Source organism: Dama dama, chromosome 18 (genome assembly GCF_033118175.1).
Source record: "Dama dama isolate Ldn47 chromosome 18, ASM3311817v1, whole genome shotgun sequence".
Lineage (NCBI taxonomy): Eukaryota > Metazoa > Chordata > Mammalia > Artiodactyla > Cervidae > Dama > Dama dama.
The window spans coordinates 4,881,061-4,898,151 of record NC_083698.1 but is presented as its reverse complement, the minus strand read 5'-3'; the positions used below and the strand labels follow the sequence as shown (position 1 = coordinate 4,898,151).

Here is a 17,091-nt window from a genome sequence, read left to right as displayed (position 1 = left end):
GACCCTGATGTAAGGAAATATTGAAGGCAGGAGGAGAAGGGAATGACAGAGGATGAGATGGTTGGATGGCATCACCAACTCGATGGACATGAGTTGAGCAAGTTCTGGGAGTTGGTGACAGACAGGGAAGCCTGGTGTGCTATAGTCCATGGGGTCACAAAGAGTTGGACACGACTGAGCGACTGAACTGAACTGAATCTGTGCATCAAAGGTTGTTGACATTTCTACCAGAAATCTTGATTCCGGCTTGTCATTCATCCAGCCTGGCATTTCACATAATATAGTTTGCACATAAGTTAAATAAGCAGGGTGAGAATATACAGCCTTGGTGTACTCCTTGTCCAATTTTGAACCAGTCCATTATTTCATGTTTGGTTCTAACTGTTGCTTCTTGACCTGCATCCTGGTTTCTTAGGAGGCAGGTATGGTGGTCTGGTATTCCCATCTCTTGAAGAATTTTCCACAGTTTGTTGTGATCCACATAGTCAAAAGATTTAGTGCAGTCAGTGAAGCAGAAGTAGATGTTTTTCTGGAGCTCACTTGCTTTCTCCATGATTGAACGAATGTTGGCAATTTGTTTTCCGGTTCCTCTCCCTCTTCAAAACCCAGCTTGTACATCTAGAAGTTCTTGGTTCATGTACTGTTAAAGCCTAGCTTGAAAGATTTTGAGCATTACCTTGCTAGCATGTAAAATGAGCACAATTGTACAGTAGTTTAAACACTCTTTGGCATTGCTCTTCTTTGGGATTTGAATAAAAATTGACCTTTTCCACTCCTGTAGCCAATGCTGAATTTTCCAAATTTGTTGACATACTGACTGAAGCACTTTAACATCATCATCATCATCTTTTAGGGTTTTTAAGTAACTCAGCTGGAATTCTGGTATCTCCAGAATGTTTTGTTCATAGTGATGCTCCCTAAGGCCCACTTGACTCACACTCCATGATGTCTGGCTCTAGGTGAGTGATCACACCATAATGGCTACCCAGGACATTAAGACCTTTTTTGTATAGTTCTTTTGTGTATTCTTGCCACCTCTTCTTAATCTCTTATGCTTCTCTTAGGTCCTTACTGTTTCTGTCCCTTGTCATGCCCATCCTTGCATGAAATGTTCCCTTGATATCTCCAATTTTCTTGACGAAATCTCTAGTCTTTCCCACTCGATTGTTTCCCCCTATTTCTTTGCACTGTTCATTTAGGAAGGCCTTTTATCTCTCCTTGCTATTCTCTGGAACTCTGCATTCAGTTGGATATATCTTTCCTTTTCTCCCTTGCCTTTTGATTTTCTTCTTTCCTCAGCTATTTGTAAAGTCTCCTCAGAAAACCAGTTTGCCTCCCTGCATTTCTTTTTCTTTGGGATAGTTTTGGTCACCATCTCCTGCACAATATTACAAAACTCTGTCCAGTTCTTCAGGCACCCTGTCTACCAGAACTAATCCCTTGAATCTATTCATCACCTCCACTGTCTAACCATAAAGGGAACTGATTTAGGTCATACCTGGCCTAGTGGTTTTCCTTACTTTCTTCCATTTAAGTCTGAATTTCGCAATAAAGAGCTTGTGTTCCAAGCCACAGTCAGCTCTAGGTCTGAGGTATACTTGATTTACAATACTACATTATTTTCAGATGTAAAACACAGCGGTTCAAAATTTTTATAGATTATACTCCACATATACTTAGTATAAGGGTTGTAACCTGCTCCCACTGCAGAGGGTCAGCCCCATAAAGGCCACCAAAGGTCCAGGAGCAGAGACACGCACCAGAGTCAAGGTGGTGTTTGGTCCCCCGGGCCACTCCTAACTGGACCTGAAGCTCGGCACTTTGCAGCATCATCAAAACCCCTGATCTGCTGGCCTTTCATCCCCACAGAGAACAAAGAGGGAAGGCGCCCACTTCCTGCTCACTCAGCTGGGAGGGAGGCGTTTGGCAGTATAAGAGGCAGGACAATAGCTACCTGTGTGCGACGCCTCTAAGGAAACGTCTATCAACACCCTGGCAGGGACTCCTGCCGTCAGCCAACAAAGGGCAACTGATCAAAGGGACAGTCCACGTGTTAACAGGTGACCTGGCTGTGTCTCTGAAGATGGTGGGCAAGAAGTCCCATCTGTGTTTGGAGCCATCAGTTGGACACCATCAAGAACACAAGATCTCCACCACATCTACATCATTAATGGTCCCAGAGGTACTGTCAATGTGGGCAAAGGCTCACGGAGAAAGACACAATGTGACCAGATGTGTTTACCTGAGGCCCTGATGCCAGACTACACACCACTGAGATCAAACAGATGTCCAGCCAGACCGTTTTCAGCACAGAAAAATGTCCCATTTCCCCAGAAGCCTCTATCTGTTCACTTCCCCAGCTGGCTCCCACACCCACCGCCTGCCACTTGGCTTAGAGATAGTGGTTGGGTTTATCTGGGCGCAGTTACTACTTGTTACACATTAAACAATGAAGATTATAAATGGTTACATAACACCACCCCACAGCTAACGTCCACAGAGCCCGTGGGATCCCAACTCTGGGGACAGGATGGCCAGAGACTGGCCCAGGATCTTGGGTTCTGAGAACTCACACCCCTGGAGCCCCTTTGTGCCAAAAGCCACAGCGAGGAAGGTGCGCTGCTGACCACCAGGGCCTGAGCAGGTGACCCTGGGCTGGCCCCTCCCGGCTGGGGCGTGGACCAGAGCAGAGACCACTGTGGGCTGGTCCCCGATGCATCCTGGTGTCAGCCCACTACAGGCTGTGCTAGAGCCAGTGCACGGGGCCGCTGCATGCTGGCAGGCAGGGCGCGGGCAGGGCGCATGTGACTCCGCCCCTGGTCAGGAGCCCTCTGAACAGAGAACCGGGTCCTGGGGTCTTTGGCACCCCTGTGCTGTGTTTAGTCGCTCAGTTGTGTCCGACTCTTTGAGACCCCATGGACTGTGGCCCGCCAGGCTCCTCTGTCCATGGGGATTCTTCAGGCAAGAATACTGGAGTGGGTTGCCATGCCTATCACCAGAGGATCTTCCCAACCAAGGGATCGAACCCAGGTCTCCCCATTGGAGGCATTCTCTACCCCTAGACACCCCTAGATACAGCCAATGTGCTCTAACTCAGAGAAGCATGGAAGGCTTTCCAGTGAGCGTGGGTATCACCCTGCCTCACAAATGTGCTGGATAGGCCTCACTGTGTCATTCCACACGTGCGCACAGGACCCTCCAGCAGAACCCTGGCCCGCTGTCCTAGGCACACTCCTCTGCTGCAGGGGGAGGGCACTTCCAAGGAAAGTACAGAGCACAGCCTGTCAAGGTGCACCCTGAGAATCCAGGACCAAATCCTGTGACAGTGCAATGGTCCAAGACCTTGCATGCCCTGGATCCCTGGTTCTTGAGGCTATTCCAAACAACCCCTTCCTCCCTTGGTTATCCTATCTGCTTCCCTCTAGGCCACCCCCACCCTGATGGACAAGGACACACTGGCCACTGTCAGATGCCAAAGTCCTCCTTCAGTTCAGTCAGTCAGTTCAGTCGCTCAGTTGTGTCCGACTCTTTGTGACCCCATGAATCGCAGCACGCCAGGCCTCCCTGTCCATCACCAACTCCCGGAGTTTACTCAAACTCATGTCCATTGAGTCGGTGATGCCATCCAGCCATCTCATCCTCTGTTGTCCCCTTCTCCTCCTGCCCCCAATCCCTCCCAGCATCAGGGTCTTTTCCAATGAGTCAGCTCTTCGCATCAGGTGGCCAAAGTTACCCACCCTCAAAGCCCTGCAGAGCCCCATGCGTGGGTAAATCCGAGATGCACCGTCAGTCAGACACACGACTGGGCACCTCGACTCTCTCCTCACACCTCTGGGGCCCATGTGACCAGCAAGGCCAGCCACTTCTGGTTTTCCAGGGTCACACCCGCCCCCAAAATATCAGAGCAAGATAGCAGGGACGGGAAAGGCTATTTCTTGAAGTCACAAGCATAAAGCTACTGGATGTCATGGAGAAAGCAGGGCTCTATTTTAAATGATCGAGGGACTTCCCTGCTGGTCCGTCCAGTGGCTAAGATTCCCTGTTCCCAACGCAGGGAGCCCAGGTTCAATCCCACATACCACAACTAAGAGTTTGCAAGCTGTAACTGAAGATCTTGAGTGCCACAACAAATGAAGATTCTATGTGCCAGTAACTAAGACCCAGTGCAGCCAAACAGAGGACCATTAAAAAAACAAAAAGGTGAAAAGAAAATAACATGCTACATGTGAGCAGGTCCTGTGCTGATCACTTTATATACATTGCACACATGTAACTATATACACACAAATGCACACACAGCCCTGACCCAAGGATGACGGAGGCCGAGAGTAAGTGACTTGCATAAGTCCAAGCCAGTAAGGATGCCACAGTGCCCCTACCAGAGCATGCGGCAGGGAGGGCTGGGAGCTGTCCTTGGCCCTTAGAACACGGAACGCAGATGCGCTGCCACATTCACAGGGACGGGGAGCAGGGAGGCCCACTGGGGTGCCGAGCTCAGATGCAGAGAAGCAGCTCCCGGGACGAGCAAAGGAGCAGAACTTCACCCAAGGAGGATGGGCTCCACAGTGCTCAGACTCTGTTCTTTCAATATTTTAAAGCCAATCCAGTGAAAGCCGTGGAGGCCGGTTCTGCTCTCAGAACCAGCAGGGCGGCCACCCTCAAGTGCAGGACCTCGAGCCCTCCTCCCAGTCTGCGCCGGCCACCACAGCTCGGAGGCAGAGACACTGTGGAGGGAACCAAGGCACAGGGCCCAGCCCGGAGAAGCCAGAAGAAATCAACGTGCACAGAGATGAGCTGGCCACGGTCCCAGGGCCAGTCCCTGGAGGAGAGACCCAGCTTTCCTCTGGGATCCGGACCTGAGGCCGGTCTGCTGCTCCTCGAGGTGGAGGCTCACGTGTGCCGGCCTACCCACCCCACTGCTCTCAGCCTGGATGCGAGCTCCTAGAGCTAATCACATGCGCCCTGCAGCCTCGGGAGCAGAAACAGAGGGCCTCCAGAGGGGATCTTTTAAAAGGCATAAAGCTGGGGGGGAGGCGGGGCTCACTCACAAATGTAAGAGCAGAACACCCAGCCAGGAGAGGAGATGGAGACCCACGTACCGCAAACCCCAAGCATCAGGGACAAGGAAGCAAGGGGGGGCCCACGGGAAGTGCAGGGCTCAGTCTGGTCCCTCGAAGCCCCACTCTCGCTACAGGCGGGTGGGTTCCTCTCCTGAAGCAGTAACAGGGCTCCCGGTGCCGCTCTGAGCACCGGAGGCTCTGCTGCTGAAGCCGCACCTTGACGGCCCAGACTCCCACTGACCTCCTAGTCACGGCTGAGAAGAGGCTTCTTCAGACCGTCCGGCTGCCAAGGCAAGGAGACCCCATGCAGGGGCCCCAGGGTCTCCCCGCACAATGGGGGCCCCCAAAGGGCCATACCCTGAGGCCCACCATCAGCCTGCCAGTGACAGCTTTGAACACGGGCGGCACAGCAGGGGCCAGGCATCGAAGCAAAGCCTTGAGCCCTGAAGACAAAGGTCACACAGAATGGGTCAGACAGCACCCTTCTGCCTCACCTGCCTGGGCCCCTGTGTGGCCACTGCTGGAGAGAACCCTGTGGGTGCGGGCAAGACAAGCCCCGAGGCCAAGGACCACGTGCCATGTGGCCTGCACCCACAGCTCCGTGGAGGGAACGGGCAACAACCAACAGCTCTTCCTCTCCCCCACCGCCCCCAGGACTGCCTGGGGGGTCACAATGGTGGACCATCAGCTTTTCTCAGTGGCCCAGGCGGCCAGCTGGGGACCAGCCTCAGGGCCCACCCTTCCCCCCCTCACACTGCCTCCCTCAGTAAAGAAAGAAAGTGCAGTCGCTCAGTCGTGTCCATCTCTTTGTGACCCTATGGACTGTAGGCCCCCAGGCTCATCTGTCCACGGAATTCTCCAGGCAAGAACACTGGAGTGGGTTGCCATGCTCTCCTCCAGGGGATCTTTCTGACCCAGGGACCAAACCTGGGTCTACCGCATTGCAGAGTCTTTACCCTCTGAGCCACGTATAACTTCTTGCTTGTCATAAACTCTGCTTTCTGGGTAAGCCAAATGTGCAGAAAAAGAAATAAAGTAAAAATTGGAGAGACGAGAAACTATGGAAGAAATCGCACCCCCCCCCCCAAAAAGGAAGTATATCCAAAAAGAGGTTTAAAAAAGTAGTGCATCTGTGAAACAGAAGTGCTGTGCATTAAAGCAGGGGTAACAATTCGGGGTAGTGATGCTCTACAGCAAGGCCACTGACTATAACAAACTTCCCTGGTGGCTCAGCTGGTAAAGAATCCGCCTGCAATGCAGGAGACCTGGGTTCGATCCCTGGGTTGGGAAGATACCCTGGAGAAGGGATCAGCTACCCACTGCAGTATTCTGGCCTGGAGAATCCCCATGGAGAGAGAAACCTGGCGAGCTACAGTCCAGGGGGTTGCAAAGAGTCTGAAACGACAGAGCGCTTTCATTCACTGGTGAGGGATGTTGACAGTGGGGAGACCTGGGGGCAGTGGAGACAGGGAGTGTAAACAGTAAATCTCCATATTTTCTGCTCAATTTTGCAGTAACTGTAAAACTAGTCCAAAAAGTAAAGTCTAAATAAAGTAAAAATAATAATAAAGAAATAAAGAGGTCCTTAGAAATTAACAATGAAAACAAAAATTTTAAATCCAGTTAAAAGTCAAGTTGATATACTCTGCAACTTAGAAGAACTCAGTGAGATAAAAGATAATTAGAGAACCAGTCCAGCAGCTAACCATCAACTAAAAGTGATTCTAGGAAGAAAGAAGAGAAGATTGGGGGAGGGGAAAGAAATTAAAAAGCTAATTTAAAAAATGGTCCCCAAGGATCTGAGTCTCCAGCTTGAAGGAGCCTTGATGTGCTCTGCACAATAGATGTAGATGCCCAACACGGCACAGCTACAAGGGATTTCTGAATAAAGACACAGAGAGAAAATCCCACAAGTTTCCAGACATGGAAAAAATAAATGAATAAAAAATAAATAAAACACTGAAAAGTGAAGGGTACAATAAGGACGTTTTTGGACAAGCAAGGTCTCAAAAAATTTGCATGCATCTCTTCTTTGGAAGCTCTTATGAAATGCTCTCCATCAAACTGTGGGAAGAAACCACGAAACAGGAATCATGAGAGCCGAGAGAAGAACAAAGGGCCCGCCGGGACCATGGAGGAGGAGACGGGATAAAGCTGAGCAGGCAGGCTGGAGGGCAGCCAGGCCCCTGGGGACAAAAGGCACACGAGACACTGTTTCCCAGAGACACCCCTGGCTGGATACCTAAAGGTGTCCAAGAGAATATTTGCACACCTGTGTCAGCTTGGAGTGGGGGCTGGGGTAGGGAGCAGTAAGTACATAAACTACCAAGCAAAGGCAAACACAACTCCAGAAGAAAACAAGACGTCCTGGAAGACAGAGAAAGTGATCCCAGCACGCGTGGCTGGACCACAGGCAGCCTTTCGGGCTGTCACCACGGCAGCCGCAGAGTGTGCTGGTCCAGAGACGACGGGAGACAGGAAGTACAGGTCAGGATGCGAATGAGACAGAGGCCCACTCCTCACCTTCCAAGAAGGGGACTAAAAGAATCCTACTCGAAGCTGAGCTTTGGGTGGGTGGGGGAGAAAGACAGGTGGTAAGGAACTGCAGTACATTACTAAATATCTGCTTAGAAATACGGAGATGAATACAGAGAATGTTGATAAGCCTGGTTACTTCTGGGGAACTGACTCTTCAAACTATGTACATTTATTGCTCTGATTAAAAAAAAACACTAAACTTCAAAAGTCTGCCTGAGGTATTGAGGGATTAGAAAGCTACTGACCCTTTAAATGGACAGAACTTGTGTGGGAAGGCCAGGCCAGCAAGTGGAAGACAGGGCCCCACCTGGGAATAGGAGGACACGACCCAGGCCAGGGGTGTCCACCACAGCCCTGCAGGTCCCGGGGTGCGGGGGCCAGGCCAGGTCTGCAGTCAGGTAATGACCCAACCAGGGAGCAAGAAGCCGTCCTGACGTATCCCTCCTCCACTGGGGACACGCTAAGAGGTCTCATGCACTCCTTTATCTATAGAAACATCCTGGTGGGGTCCCATGAAATCTACACAGTTCTTCAGAAGAACCCAACAGCATTTTGGAACAAGAAACCTGGAGGCTTTGGGGTGACACACCCACAATCTGTGCTGGTCCATGCAGGACATCACCCAGCTCAACCTGCCAGCCCACAGGAAGATTCCCCAAGCAGGGTCCCAGATTTCATGCAGGCATCACCCTCAGGCCTGACGAGACCTCCTATGTACACGATGCGTTCAGTTGCTTCCGTCATGTCTGACTCTTTGCGACCCCATGGACTGTAGCCCGCCAGGCTCCTCCATCCATGCAATTCTTCAGGCAAGAATACTGGAGTAGGTTGCCATTTCCTCCTCCAAGGGATCTTCCAGACCCAGGGATGGAACCTGCCTCCTGTGCCTCCTGCATTGGCAGGCAGGTTCTTTACCACTGAGCCCCCAGGAAGCCTGTGTGCGTGATGCTACCGTACAAACCCCTGAACAGAAACGCTCCTCATTTGCAGCAGCTTTTTGGTCAAGATGAGTTTCTTGGAGCAGAAAAAACCTAAGATTATTATTGATACGGAATATAATTAAAGTCTTTGTATTAAGGTGTGCTCACAACTCATAAAAGACTGGGAGAAAACACTCCCAGGGATGAAAGTTTCCAAAAAAAAAAATAAACCAAAAGCCCAGCAGGTGGGAGAAGTGATACTCGCAGGGTCTCTCCCCTCCAACAAGCATCTCAAATTTGATCCAGGCGGCTGGGGGTCCCTTGCTGTTGGCACCCATGTGACAGGGGATCTTCAGGTACCTTCTGGGTTCTCTCCTTAAGAGTGAGACAACGGTGAGCTCGCAGCCAGGGCCAGACAGGCAGGCCGCCGGGCAGTGCCAGGGGCAGCGCGAAGACAGCTGAAGATCCCAGCCACCCAACGTAGTTTCAGTTGCAGTGACGGTGAAGAGGGCAAAACACAGCAAACTCTTTTCAGGCCAAGTGCGTTCTGAGCCTGTGCTACCAGGCGAGATCGCGGCTGTTGGTACCCGGGCCCGCTGACCTGGCTCCAAGACCCAGCTGGACTTCTGGGGGATGCAAGGCTGCCCGCAGCACCGCCCCAGACACGGTGCAGGAGCCCCTCGGGGGCACAGGCAGCCCATCAGGATTCATGTGTGTTTCAGTCCCAGCTGGGCTAGGTGTCTCTGCAGACTCCAGACACCGAGCACCCTGGGGTCCTAAGGACAGAGGCCACCCGGCCCCGTGTACCTGCACCCAGAGGGCTCATGCAGGCGTCCAGCATCACAGCGTGTCTGAGCGTGTCTGAGCCTGTGTATCCCAGCCGCTGCAAATGTCTTGTTCCTGGTCACAAAGAACCAGTTTTTGATGTCTGCTCTTCCCCACAGTCTGGTTCAAGCAGTCTGTGGCCAGGCGAGGTCTCCATCCCACCATCTACCTCCGCTCACAGCATCCTACCCATGGGCTGCTCAGGCCAGGAGAGGCTTCTGCTCACAGTGACTGGTGCCAAAGGCAGATTTCAGCCAGTGACACAAGGTTTTGTACAGCTAATGGGTCCAGAGACAAAAACACCAAAAAAGTAGTCTTCTTTATAATCAACAGAGAGAGACCTTGTAAATTAATAGAAAGCAGCATAACCCAGCATGCAAGCTGTTCTAAGGCAGGCTTAGGGTCACAGACGCAGCATCTCTGAGCTCTCGCCACGTACCAAGGTGCACACGACCCCAGAGGCACCCCACCTTCCCTGCAGGTCGGCACCCCTGTGACTCACCCCTACTGACTCACGTGAGTCAGTAAAAGCTGACTTTTACCAATGAGCCAGTAAAAGCTAGCTCCATGAGCTCACCCACCTAGTTAAAGAAGACCAGGGGTCCAACTGAGGCAGACTGCCTGGTGGGGTCATCAGTATCGTCTACCTACCTGGGCAAGAGCAGAAAAGAGCAACACGGCAGCAAAGGAGATGCTAAAACACACAGTCCAGCCTGGCAGAGGAAGCCCAAATGAGAAGCCCCTCAAATCAGGGGTCTGAACAATCCAGGAAAATCATGCTCCAAGCCAGATGTAAAGTCACTGGTGGAAAAACAGGGATATTTGAGTTTTCCCAGTGGCATCCAGTCATGACCCACTAACTTCATCCTATGCATCTGGGCAGGGATTCTAAAGCAAGACTATGACTTAAGTTATTTCTACCTCAACGTCCACCCCTTTCCCAAATGAACAAAAGAGCACTCAAGCAGGCCAGGCTCTGCTTATTCTCAAGCCCACCTCTCCCACTAGAGGAGCAAAACGGGGTATCTCCTCAGGGCTGTTTTATCCCCAAAGCAGAAAGTGATGAGCACTCATTTCTAACTCTGGGGTGATTTTTGATGGCTTGTTTTGGTCTCAAAAACAGTCGTCCCATTTTTCCTTACGTTATTACAGAAAAGCGAGCAGACTGGTGATTTTAAGCTTTACCTGCTTTCATCTCCTTACAGTCAACAAGACATGATCATCAGGAGCACAAACACTGAGCAGAGAAGGTGGGAGAACAGAGAGCTCCCCAGAAACGTGCCATGAAGCATTAACACAATGTAAACGCCAGCCAGTGGATGCGATCGGTTATACACCCGTTGGTACAAAGACCTTGCAGACGGTTCCCAGGTCCCCAAAGCACCCATTTGCCCACCAAGTCGCTTGTCTGTTCTAACATCTTCCTTAATGTCCCAAATCCCCAGTTAAGCAAAAGATAAAGACAGGTGAAATAAAGTCTCAACAAGTGGAAAAAGTTTTAGTTAAATTATGAACATATGACTGACTACATACATGAAAAGCAAAATAAATGTTTTCTCTTTATAGACTCACACAATTCCACGTTGGTTTAACAGTATGAGAAACTGACAAAGGGATCACACCCCAAGCCGTAAACACACACACTTCCTCCCATGAAGCAGGAGACGACTCTCTACGGGCAGTGTCAGAGTTCTGACAGGCAGACCGGCCAACCACCATGCATGGTTCTTTTCACCGGTGGTTAAGAGTTGGGCAGAATTCCAAGGAAGTAAGTTCCTTAAACTATGTCATCTTGAAAAGTTGTATCAGCTATACCAACCTAGAATTCCTAAAGCTGTAAGAGGAAGGTAAAGGCACAGTGGATGTCTTTGTTCACGCAGGAGCTTGGTTTCTATACATTGTCAAGTCTTAGAACAGCCTCATCATCCAAATCAAAAGGTCCAGAGTCTGGCTTTGGTTCCTCTTTCCTGTGTGAGGGTCAATGGCCACAGAGATGGTCCCTGTAACTGGGCCAGGGCTGTCCAGGTTCCGATCCTGGCAGCTACCACCCTACAAGCCCTGGCATGAACCTGCCCAGCTCCAGGTTCCTAGTCCACAAGGAAAGGCATTTAGCCCAGTCCAAAAGCTGTACAAACCACAGGCAATACCCGGTAGATGACTTTAGCGGGGAACAGCTTTTATTAAAACACAGTTCTAATTACAGTAAACATAACCACCATATCAGACTCATGACTTCGTGGTATCAAAATTTCCTTTCAAAACAAAGGCGTATCTAAGCATAAAAAGTGAGCGGACAAAAGAAAACATTGATAATAGGCTAGTGAGAGGGCAGGTATCCAGGAGCCACGGGAATGGGAACAGAGCCTGCTGGTTCTCCGGGTGTGTGACCGGCCCAGGGACACTCCTAGGGCCATTTCTCTTTTAGATGCACAGAAGCATGAGCCACAGAGAACTGAAAAAAATAAATAAATAAAAAGAACCCAAAGCTTAGGATCTGGTGATAGCTCTGGCATTTGCCAGCCATGTGACTGGACGTGCCAATTAACCTCCTGAGGCTGGGTTTGTGCATGTCTGATTCTTTGCCACTCCAAGGACTATAGCCCACCTCCTTGGTCAGTGGGATTCTCCAGGCAAGAATACTGGACTGGGCTGCCATTTCCTACTCCAGGGGATCTTCCTGACCCAGGGGCCAAACCTGAGTCTCTTACATCCATCTCCTGCATTAGTTGGTGGGTTCTTTACCACTAGAGCCACCTGGAAGCCCAAGCCTCAATTTCCAAACCTGTAAAATGGGGAGCAGGAGGCTGCAGAGGATTAAAAGTAATCTGGCTTTGAACGTGTCCCATAAACAGTGAAATGCCACACAAGTATCCCTTGCTGCTCTTCTCAGTTACTGGGTGTGTGACTGTCCTCAAATTCCCTCCCTGCGATGCGGGGATTGGCCTGTGTGGCCTTCTCTTTCAAACGTTTCCAATAAAACTCAAATATTATATGCAATAATCCTAGAGTTCTGATTTTTAGCCGCAAAACCCAGTCATCTAGAATCATTCCTGGAAACACTTTGGCTTCAGAGCTTTTTTCCTAACAAAATACTAACCTAAAAGACACCACCATTGCCAGAAGTCAGAACTTCTTTTGCTAGAGAAACCTAGAACCTATCTATTTTTCCTCCTGGAAAGAACGAAGGAATCAGTGGGTCAACTCCTATGAAAAACGTCCGGCTTGGTGCTGTAAACCCCAGTCAACGCCTGTGGCTGTGCTAACATGTGTTCTTAGTAAAACTGAGCGAAACGTTAGAGAAAGCACCACTTTGGAGACTCGGGGGCTCCGAACCGCTGAATCAGCATTTTCAGAAACAAAGTGTTCTGGGTTAGGCCTTGTAAACAGCAGCAAAGAGAAAGTTGTGCAATAACGCGTGTTTACTCACGAGCGCTACTTGTTTGGGTCTTTTCTTTGCATCTCTTGAATGAAGCTGGGGACAACGTTTGCAAGAAAGCTTTCTCTCCAACGAATGCATCAGAAAGATCCCGGCCCGGGCAAAGTCACCTGTGGCTCCCCTACGTGACCCACCGTCTCGCCGAGACAAATGACAGAAAGTTGGCCTTTCTTACAACCCCAAGGCAAGAAAAACACAATAAAAAGTAGAGAATGTCTCATTTCCATAACGCACATGCTCCAGGGCCGTCCTCAGGCAGACGCCGGGAGAGGCGATCAGGAGGCCGAGAGTTGCATCAGAATCGCCTTCGGAGAACCGCACGGCTCTTATCACGTTTCCCCGGCTGGCCGGCCGCTAACCCGCGAACCCTAGACTTGGGGTTAGGCCCCGGGGGCGGGGAGACCGGTCGCCAGCAGAACCAAAGGGAAAGATCCCAGGATCGGGCTCGCTCCGACTCCGGGGGGTCCGGCCCCACCGCCCGAGCACGGGCGCACCGGGGGCTGCAGGGGCGCGCGGCGCCCACCCTCCAGGCGATCCGGGAGCGCGGCCTTGGCCCTGACCGCCCGGCGGCGCAGCCCCCACCCCGGCCCTGCCCGTGAGCCGCCGGCGTCGGACAGGAGGGCTCCAGAGGGCGCCGCCCGGGCTCCCCGGCTCCCCGGCTCCCCGGGGTCGCCGACGCCGAGCGCCGCGCCCGGTCCCCGCCCTCGCGCGCCGCAGCCCCCGGCCCGAGGCGACGCCCTTCCGCCCGCCGCGCCCCCGCGGCGCCCGGCGTCCCCGGCCCGAGCGGCCCGCGCGCAGACAATGACGCCGGGACCGCAGCCCTCCCGCCCGCCGGCCACAAAGTAACTTGGCGCCTCGCTCGCCGCCCAACTCCGTACCTGCCACGGCGCCGTTCCCGGCCGCCTCCGCCCGGCCGCCCGCGACCCTCGGCGCGGCCGGGGCGGCGCCCGTCCCGCGGGGCAAGGGCGGCGCGCAGGGCGGTCCCGGCCCCCGCGTGCCGCCGCCCGGGGACCGCGCGCAAACTTTGGCTCCGCGCGGGGCTCCGCGGCTTCCGAGCGCCCAGCCCGCCACGGCGCGCCGCTCGCGTCCCTTCCTGCCTCCTCCCGGCCTCCCCACCCCCTCGATGGGCTTTAAACCCGCCCGGCCCCGCCCGCCGCCGCCGCGGCCGCCGCCGCCGCCTCCACCTCCGCCGCCTCCGCCTCCTCCCCCGGTCGCTTTTCCTGCTCCTCCTCCCGCCGCCGCCGCTGCTGCCACCGCAGCCCGGACCGCTCGGGCCGCCAGCGCGGGCAGGGCCGCGGCCTGGGCGCAGGGCGGGTCGCGGAGGGAGCGCGGGGCGCCGGCGGGGTGCGGGGCTGGGCGCTCCAGGAGGTCGCTGCTGCCGGGGGCTGGCACGGGGGACTGGGAGCCGGCAGCTGGGCGTGGGCGCCCGGACCCCGCGTCCCGCTCCCGGGACTCCCGGACGTGGACCCGCGACCACCCAGCCTGGAGCGCCCTCGAAACACACATCAGACCTCTCCAGGAAGGCAATTTGCAAGCGAATTCTTTGAAAATCAAGTTGAAACTGTGCGGCCCCATTCCCCGTCCCGGGCGCCCCGGGAAGACTGGACGGAGGAGCCTGAGGAGCGGTTGCTGCACTGGCTGTGCCTTGGTCTGCGGTCCCGCCTGGGACCGGGGAACCTGGGCTTCGGCGTCCGCCCGCCGCTGGCGGGGTCTGGACCCTTGACTCTCCTAGTCACAGTTTCCCTGTCTGCGTACCCGCCCCGAGCGCGCGTGGAGTGGGAGGCCCTGCTAATTTTATTTATACCAGCAGGCCTCAAGGTCCTTATCTTTGCAATTGGCTAATAAGCCCGCCTACGAGTAATGTCCTGAGGGTTAAATGAGATGTTAACTTGTAACATAAAGCGAAAGGTAAGAAGGAAGCCCTGCGTTCATGGACACCATTGTCATTAACATGATTATGAATGTCTCTATCGAATCAAAATTATAATACAAATAGGATAATAACAATAATTATGTCTCTTTCTGGGATTTGATATTATAAAAGCAGCTGCAGTAATAACTTGCCTTCACTGAGCGTGGGTTTTGTGCCAAATATTCATTAATCCTCTGATTTCACCCTTTGAGCTTGTTACTAGGAGATGCCCACTGCACAGACTAGGAAACCCAGTCTCCCAGAGGTTAGATAGTTTGCCGGAGGTCAGAGACATTACTTTGCCAACAAAGGTCTGTCTAGTCAAGGCTATGGCTTTTCCAGTAGTCATGAATGGATGTGATAGTTGGACTAAAAAGAAAGTTGAGCACCGAAGAATTAATGCTTTTGAACTGTGGTGTTGGAGAACTCTTGAGAGTCCCTTGGAAAGCAGGGAGATCCAAGCAGTCCATCCTAAAGGAGATCAGTCCTGAATATTCATTGGAAGGACTGGTACTGAGGCTGAAACTCCAGTACTTTGGCCACGTGATGCAAAGACCTGACTCATTTGAAAAGACCCTGATGCTGAGAAAGATTGAAGGCAGGAGAAGAAGGGGAGGACAGAGGGTGAGATGGTTGGACGGCATCACCGATTCAATAGACATGAGTTTGAGTAAACTCCAGGAGTTGGTGATGGACAGGGAAGCCTGACGTGCTGCAGTCCATGGGGTTGCAAAAAGTCAGATACGACTGAGCGACTGAACTGAACTGAAGTAGCTCGTAAGTGCAGAATAAGGATTCTGCCAAAACCCTTTAGGGCACTTTTTATAACTTTTGTGTTTCCCACCTTTGGCCTGATTTATCCATGAAAGTTCATCCTTTCTTGTAACTGAAATAAGCATCCTGAAAATATCTCCCCATTGGTCCAAGTTCAGAAAACCCTAAGATGAAACATCTAGAGAGAATAATGCAAAGAAACTTAGTTCCTGGAAGAGCTTAACTGAGCACAAAGATTCCTATAATAGACAAAGGATCCAGAGCAAATTAAAGAGGAAAAAGACTTGGGCCACTTCTGGAGAGCCATGTAAGTCTGACTCTTTAAGAGTTTTGCCAAAGGTTCCAGTCAGCAAGGAGACCGTGAACCAGCCAGAAAGCCTGATAAGAGGGCTTTTATAGGTGTTTGAAAAGCACCTTATATGTAGACATATTTTCCTGGATCATTTCTAAGTAAATTCCATCCTAAAGCCCCTTACCCTATATATGGGCTTGCCAGTGGTAAAGAATCCTTCCAATGCAGGAGATGGGGATTTGATCCCTGGTATGGGAAGATCCCCTGGAGAAGGGCATGGCTACCCACTCCAGTATTCTTGCATAGGAGATCCCGTGGACAGAAGAGCCTGGTGGGGTACAGTCCATGGGGTCACAAGGAATCAGACGTGACTTAGTGAACAAAGTCATGTATATTGTGATATGTCCTTCCTATGAGTAGGGATATTATCTATCATAATCACAGGACAGTTACCTAATTGTAGCTTAATAATGATTGACTATGTGCATCTATTCTTGGTCCAGATTCCAATTTTGCAAGTTGGCCTGACAATGTTCCTCATGGTATTTCTTTCCCCTCCCTCAAAAGATCCACTCAAGACTCAAGTATCATATTTAGCTGTCTGAAAATGTATGGGTTTTCAAACACTACTCTTCACTGAGAAGGGATGAAAATAAATGTCCTCAAGTGTTTTCATGGTGACATCGATCCCCAGAATTCCTCAGACAAGCCCTCATTCCCCACATGTTCCAGCTCTGTGTAGACCTTGCCTGCCTCTCCCTTCTGGGCAGGGCCCACTCCTCACCACTGCATGATCCAAGTTCGTGAACTTGTCACTCCTGTGGCTACAGAAGCTGCAGCTGTCCCCTGTGTGATGATCCGGACCAGCCGATCCTTGGGCAGACTGCACCTTAGTGCCTTCCCCAGCTGCAAGTTCCAAATGCCCACTGGCATCTGTCCAGAAGGGCGGATGCCACCACCATGCAGTCCAGCCACGAGGGTGTAACTTACCCTACTGGGGGCAAGGCAGTGTGGCTTTGGGCTCAACAGCCTCATCGAGGGAAATCCTATGGCTGCAATTATGTGTCAGCACAGAAAACGGGATTTCGTGATGGTGAAGTATTCGGTTATCCCAGGATGTGCTAGAAGGCTCCTTTAGTTGCAAGTAGAGAATCTGATAGACTCTAATTACAATCCGAAATGAACTGATTAATACTTGTCTCCCCTGTTGGCTGCGGGCTTGGGAAGGAGTAAGCACGTGCTGCTCACTAGGGCCCTTGCAGTAGGGGGAGTGCCTGGCACTGAGTGGGCACCTGGAGGGAGGTATGTCATCACTGGGAAGCTTATCCTGCAGA

General features: G+C 52.1%; 1 protein-coding gene across 12 annotated transcripts in view; it reads right to left on the bottom strand.

The window, feature by feature from the left end:
- GRB10 (growth factor receptor bound protein 10) overlaps positions 1 to 13,719 on the bottom strand; it is a 221,394-nt gene extending 207,675 nt beyond the window's left edge. For 9 of the 12 annotated variants that reach the window (XM_061164810.1, XM_061164819.1, XM_061164809.1 and 6 more), the window contains exon 1: positions 12,771 to 12,871. The gene's annotated coding sequence lies outside the window, so the exon portion shown is untranslated. Of the gene's footprint in view, positions 1 to 12,770; positions 12,877 to 13,657 lie in introns of those variants that run through there. The other 3 variants (XM_061164808.1, XM_061164812.1, XM_061164814.1) reach the window with 3 other exon arrangements.
- Between the last annotated feature and the right edge of the window lie 3,372 nt (positions 13,720 to 17,091).